A 7,713-nucleotide genomic window follows, 5' to 3' on the forward strand; every position below is an offset into this window, starting at 1 on the left:
AGGAATATAACAGGTGTTATCTATTCGTTTGACGTGTTTGCGCTTTTGATTTTGCCACTTGATTAGGGACTTTCCTTTTTGAATTTCCTCGGAGTTCAGTATTTCTGTGATTTTACTTTATACATATTTAAGGACTCCCGAAATGAAATAGGAGAACATTAAGTTGATAGAAAGAGGAATTAGATATCTTATGAGAATTCTTCAACCTGATCAGTGCAACATTTTTAACAATAAAAATCGTGGTTACCCTTCTATCGATAAGTGTCATGCCAAAAAATGACTTACATGTCCCCATCTTTCCACCAACAATACGGTAAGGTCTGCGTTTAATGGTCGCACATTTTCTTTAAATTTTGAAACTGATATAACTTGAAAAACAAACAGTATTATTTATTTACTCACATGACACAAACCGGGATGCGGTATTCAGTACGTAGGTGAAACTGGACGATATTTATCTAAACGCACGCAAGAACACCTGTATCGTTTTAAAAGACCCAATAAATTCACAAGTATCATTAATCAACATCTTAAAAAGCACAATCATCCTATTAAATATTTAACAGTTCAACCTTTAAAAGTAGTAAATAAGCAGCCTGGTGAATCTCATTCAAAGTTTGTACGATCAAGGATAATAATTGAATTAAATTGGATTAAAAAATATCACAGTCTACCCTCTCGGTCTTAATGATAATATCATGGGATTTGGTAATATACCGAGAACCGATTCTGTTAACATTTTGATATAGTTTAAAAAACTGTTCGTAAAAACCGTTCTCATGGGCGTAGAAAAAATCGCAATCAAAGAAAATTTCGGACCAACCATACAATTATTTCGGACCTAATTTCTATTTCAAAAAACAACAGCAGACATTATCTATTAACCAAGCTCTGTTCTTTACCTATAAACAAATTAGATAAAACTTTAGAGGATTGCAACACAATTTCATATTGCAGTCCTAAGTATGAAATCGTTCAAATTATAATGGCATATTGTTATTCTAAACTTTGATTGATCGTCCTGAAGATCATAAAAAACATTTTATTAAAATAAAGTATGCCAATAAAGGTTTTGATTTTGTAAATATTGCCGGTATTTTTAACGACTATTCTTTTAAAGAACAAATTCCTGGATATTTTGATAATACTAAACTCCCTCTTATTTGTTATATTAACAAGAAATCTACCCGAAAATTTGTGTTTAATTATAGCCAAGTCTGTAAAGATGTAAATATCAGTGAAAATACACCTACGTCATGTAGTTGTAGTAATTTCGAATACACTTATGGCCCCATTTCCCATGTTATAACAGGAGACCTTACCATCGTTCGCAACCGAGAGTTAAAATCATCCCTTAGTAAAGGACCTAAATATCGTCAGTGTCGTAATATCATCCACGGCTCACTTCGTGCTTACTGTTTGAAATGGATAAAACGGGAAAAAGCTGACAAAAAATCTTTGGACTCTTTTTTTAATTCAGTAATGAAGATAGTTGATATACGTATACAACATTTTAAAGAACATTTTACTCTTAACAACAACCATAAAAATCCTATTTCTCGTATCAAACAAAAACTAAAAGAATTAGCCGAGGAATTTATTTTTGTCCCGTCTGATAAAGCTGCTAATAATATCATTATAGTTTGACGTAAATTTTACATTGAGGTTCTGCAAAAGGAAATCACGAATTCACCAACATTTCAACTGACTTCGTTTTCAGAAAACGATATCTTAACAAACATAAACTATTAGCTATTTCTTTACAAGCAGAACCAAATACAATGAAAGTCCCAACTATGTACTGACTTCCGAAGCTACACAAATCACCTTACAAATATAGATTTATTTGGTCTTCAAGTCATCGTTCCACTACTAAATTGTCTATTCTACTTACTAGTACACTTGGTACAATCAAGAACCTGATAATAAATTGTTCAATTTGTCTGAAAAATGAAATAAGACGTATTTGAACTGCAAGTCCAAAAATCAATAAATTGTCTGAAACCAGGGAGTCCATCTTTTATGCTCTTCCATTGACTTATCTCCCTTGGGTAAGATCTCAAACATGTCAACTCCCAGTGATGGTTTGGCAGACAAATGTTTACAGTGAAGTTTGTGACTTTAATAATCTAGGATGAGCATGTGGGCTATCCCAGCCTTATACATCTACATATTACAAACTATTTAAGATATCTGAATGCACTAAAGACCAAAATAGCATTTCCAAAAAAAATAATTACTGCCAAGAAATTTGACAATCATGACAATAATTTAGTGAATAAACATGATAAATATTGATTGGAAAAATAAGTCCATGAACAGCAAAAAGTGTCTATAGATTTCAACGAGCAAAACAAAAGTATTCTAAATCATTCTTCGTAAAAAAAAAAAGTGAGCCGGTGGAACCACCTTGCTCGCACCAAAATTGAGATTGAGAGTGTCAAAACTGCTCTGGCGCACCATCAATAAATCAACGACACTCTCTCTACCGTGGTATTGAAACCAGCATTGGTAACCAAACATATTTATACAGATACTGACTACCATTCATCTACATTTAGGAAGTCTGAATAATACTGAAAACTATGGTGTAGAATTTCCAACAGGACACCTTATTTTATATAAGACAAGGAGTGGTTTATTTTCCCATGGTTGTTACATCATCTTGTCTTTGAATATGCTCGAAGTACAGGGACTTTTATGGAATTCATTGACATGATAGTCAAGCAAGATGTCAACATTTCGTCCAACCCTCTTCCAGCAAAGCCAAAGCTGACCAAGGATCTTCACCCTTTCAAAACATGCTGTATACAGGACGAGTTATTCCAGTAGGAACAGGTACAAATCTAACAATCAATTTTCATTTGTTCCATATAGTCAATCTGAAATTAGGGGACCAACAATTGATACATTAGCTAGATTGAAAAAAGGGGGGGTGGGTGTTGAAGGGGCATGTGAATATCCTTTTACACCTGACCTGTTTCTAAGACATCTTATTTATTTCCTATGGCAAAGTGCAAGCAAATAATATTTATCCGTATATACATTGTTCTGTCTTGGTACCATTTGATTAAAAAAGCAAGAGGGAGGGTTAGAATGGTCAAAATATTTATGTCCTTGTCAGCTTAGGACAGAATTTTTATTTTCAAACTATTAACCAGGGTACAATATATATTTATTTTCTGCTTTAAAAAATCAATTTATAGACCAGAATCATGATTATAATCAAAATATATTTCAACATATTCAACATTTAGCAGGTCAGGTTTTTATTCTCTTCCCAAAAGTTATATTTTCAGTTCTTACTGGAAGTTGTTCAGCTCTTTGTCTACTAAAAAAAGTTTTATCTCGTGGAAATGCCTCCTACAAATACATGTTTTACATACAACAAACTGTACATGTAACACTAGACAACTTTATCCAGAGAATAATATTTTTTTAATGAACTAATAGGCCATGGAGACTAAAAAAATCAAAAACATTGCAAACTTTTGTAAGGTTCAATTTTAGGACCCTACATGTACATGTATGTAGATTACTTATAGAGCCCTTTTTAAAAGAAAAAACATACATTTAAACTACATGCACAGTGATGCTACACTACCCTACATTTCCTGTCTGATATATTTTATTTCATGTAAAACAAAATTGAAGAATTATTTTATAGTTTAACACTTTTTATTTGTAGGGCTATATATATGCAAGCAATGCTCAATTAAGATGAATTTTTGTAAAAGTGACAATAGCCAGGTCAAACTAAATACATGTATAGAAGAAGATATTGGTAAGTTATTATTTACTTATATATTAATTTAACTGTTTGTACAACATGATAATCATACAAAGTATATGTAATCACTTATATAATAACATAATTATACAATTACATGTTATACATTTGTACATCAGTTTTATTAAACAGGTCTTTGTTAACTTGATTTTCCCATTGAAAAATCACTTCGCTAATTTTAATTTGTAGTACTATATTGGGCGGCTCCTATAGTTTCCATTCAATAACTAACAATGACTAATGAACTGTTCATACATACCATTTCAATTATTTTATTTAGTAATACGTATTACTTTTACTGTTAAGTCTGTTTTTTGTGATATCCATTTTACGTGACTCTGTATTTATGTATCCCGTCATACTTTGAACGACAAAATTATTTTATGTCTACCTGTGCGAATTTCAAACGCGCGATTTTACGCCAGTACTTAAAACCTTCCATCCTTTATGGGTGGATTTTACATAGATATATATAATCGTATAATATAAGCAAAATGAGGATGTTAAATTTGATGTATGCCTTTTTGTGCTTCTTCGTTACATTTGTTTGTTTTTATAGTGATTAAGATGATAACACAATGTTGACTGCTGTACCCCTATTTTTGACAATTTTACCTATTGTGTCTGTTTGTTTTGTTCATGCATCGTTGTCAATATAATGGAATTTGATGCGACTGTCATACAAGTGAGAGGTTTATTATCTAGCTATAAAACCAGGTTCAATCCACCATTTTCTACATAAGAAAATGCCTGTACCAAGTCAGGAATATGACAGTTGTTATCCATTCGTTTGATGTGTTTGAACTTTTGATTTTGCCATTTGATTGGGGACTTTCCTTTTTGAATTTTCTTCGGAGTTCAGTATTTTTGTGATTTTACTTTTTCAAATATAAAAGGGGGAGATTTTTATTGGTACTTTTGAAGATATTTCACCTGTTCAATTAATTGATTGGTTGTTGGTAATGCTAATGTCCAATGGCAACTAGTTCATGCATGTTTAGGACAAGAACGAATTAAAATAAATACATTATTTGGGTTCTTAATATGCTAAATCTAACAATGTATTTAAATAATTTAAGATGTTGCAATTGGGCCCCATTTTAAATTGGTTCACATTGATTTCAAAATGGTCCAAAATTTTTTTTCTTATATCTACACAAATTGAATTCTTGAGGTTCTTTTGATATACAAAATGCAAATGTTTTATATTTAGATTTTTTAATTTTGGTCCGGTTTTCAAATTTGTCTTCATTTTAAAGTCCAAAGGGTCCAAATTTTAACTTAGTTTAATTTTAACAAAACTTGAACTCTAATTACAATGAATTAGGGTTCTTTGAATGATCAATAGAAATAATCAAATATCCTGAATATAAATATGTACTTAGATTTATGATTTTGGTCCCAGTTTTCAAGTTGGTTCAAAGGGGTCCATAATTTAACTGTGTTTGATTTCAACAATAATTTTAAAGATGCTGATTCAGCCTGAATCTAACCTGTATTTAGTTTTTTTGGCCCTATTATGAAATTGGTTTACATTGAGGTCCAAAGGGTCCAAAATTAAACTAAATTTTAAATCTTAATTTGATCTTGGGGTTCTCTGATATGCTGAATCTATTAAACTTTATCTTTATACCATATTTATTCTGTGTTAGAAACCTATTCTTTGTCAAATATTTAATCCCATTACAAATTTAGAGCTGTTATAGCTTGAATGTTCTGTCCAAACTTGCATTTTTTCTTCATCTTCCACAAACTTTGTCCTTTTCTGAGATAACTGGTGTTATCTTTTTAAATGAAACTTTAATGAAAAGAAAAGCACAATATGTGGATATTATCTGATGTCAAACATTTTTAAGATGGCCACCAAGGATGGCACAAATTTCAACACTGGTTAATTTAATGAAAATTGTTAATTAGGGATAGTCGTGGTAGTTTGACTTGCTAAACAAAGTAAGGTTGTATATTCTTCCAAAATGGCAAACATTTTCAAGATGGCCTTATATGAAAATTGACATTAAGGAATTATAGCACTTTTGACATGCCAACAAAACAATGAAATTTTTTTTTAAAGATGGACACAGCAAATAAAGGGTAAAATTTTCAATTTTGTTGAGTTTGATTTTAAAGAATATTGATATTTAGCTGTACTTTGACACAGAGAACAGATATAAAGATGGCCACCATTTCAAAGATTGTCACTAAAAGCGGTCAAATTATCACCATTGTCTGTTTTCAATGTAAAATTATATTGAGAGGTAATTTGACATGCCAAACCAAATGGAGGCAATTTTTATTGTTGTAAAGATGTTAAGGGCTATTTGGACATGCTTAAAAGGAGTGGATAATAACTATTCTGCAAAAATGATTTGGCTTTAGTTGGGAGAATTTTGTAACTGCATCCACTTACAGTAAAAGTTGTCAATTTTATTTCCTGTCAGTGGTATATATGAAATTTTAAAAAAATGTGGTATGCTTGCCAATGAGAACAAATGACATAGAAGTATAGTTATAGGTCTTCATACGCCATATGGACTTCAACAATGAGCAAGACCTATACTGCATATATATTCAGCCATAAAAGGCCCCAAAATAAGAAAATGAAAAAATATGAAAACTAACAGCCTGATTTATGTATGTATGTTTTGTGGTTTTCAGATCTAGACTCGCAGCTAACCTTTCTGTCAGTGTCAACAACAACTGAACTTTCACAGCAGTCAACATCAGATTGGGAGACTGATAATGCTTCTAACAGAAACAATTTCAACCAACATAAACAAGCAACAAAAACTTTCCAACTTTAAAACATCAGTTAAATCTTCCATGGGGTGATGTCTCAAAAAATAACAGTTCATCATTTATGGAGATTTTAATGTTATGATTTTTCTTTTACAAGAAAATTAATGTACACTTGTTTTATAGTAAAACCTATAGCCGTTCAAGTATAAAAAAACACATTCAACTTTATTGAAATTTGAAGATTCATATGACTTATTTTTATTCTGTTATCTCTGAGGATGTGATGTAGAGCATTATAGGTACAGTAATCTTAACAGCTATCCAATTTCATTCAAAATTCTTTATAAATTTTGCACTGATATATATAGACTAAGTAATTTGTTTTTCGTCTAGTTATGGGAATTTTTTTTAGAAGCATTTATGATTTTCATGTTTGTATTGACCACATTGCAGCAACATAGATTTAGTACCTGGCAAATCTTGCCTTGTTAGCATACTAGGCTCAAAGGGTCATAAAAAAATTTCCATCACTAAGTGTCTGTTAAAATCATCTGTTTACAGTTTTCACTTTTAAACCATCATCTTAATAACTTTAGAAGAAGTGTCATACATATATATATGTATACAAAATTTAAAAACTTTTCAATATATATATATATATATATATATATATTGATAAAAACTATCAACATGACAAGATCTAAATACCCAAAATTTTTCTGAAAAATTGGACATAACATCTATGAGCTATTGTCCCTGAAATGTGTAAATTTACATATTTTCACAGTTTTCTGCTACTATCCGACAACTATATCAATATATTATAAGAATAAATTGCAAAAGTGGTCAGAAGAAACTTTTTTTTTACAGTCTGAACTTATTCTGAATTGTTAAACTTCTAATTTAAATTGATTGTGTTTGAAATATGTGTTTTTTATCGTTTTAGGTGCACAATTTGTCAATGCGATCTATTTCGGCTCCTGGGAGCCTCTAGATTTATAATGAATAATTCGTATTTATGTATGATTATTTTCTTAATGTATTAAATGAAACATTAATTATTCTTTTCCATTTGTTGTTATACTTATTTATAAGTCCAGATCCTATCATATGTCAGAAGTTACAAATTAGACGGCTAAATTGAGAAAATTTGAATATGCAGGTTACCCCATTTTGTTGTGGCATAT

General features: G+C 30.6%; 1 long non-coding RNA gene across 1 annotated transcript; it reads left to right on the forward strand.

The window, feature by feature from the left end:
• The first annotated feature begins 1,978 nt into the window (after nucleotides 1-1,978).
• Nucleotides 1,979-6,574, forward strand: LOC127723285 (uncharacterized). The gene is made up of 3 exons (XR_007991978.1): nucleotides 1,979-2,838; nucleotides 3,689-3,784; nucleotides 6,446-6,574. It is a non-coding gene; the product is annotated as an uncharacterized LOC127723285 (long non-coding RNA).
• Nucleotides 6,575-7,713: the final 1,139 nt, after the last annotated feature.

Source organism: Mytilus californianus, unplaced genomic scaffold (genome assembly GCF_021869535.1).
Source record: "Mytilus californianus isolate M0D057914Y unplaced genomic scaffold, xbMytCali1.0.p SCAF_13, whole genome shotgun sequence".
NCBI classification, from domain to species: Eukaryota; Metazoa; Mollusca; class Bivalvia; order Mytilida; family Mytilidae; genus Mytilus; species Mytilus californianus.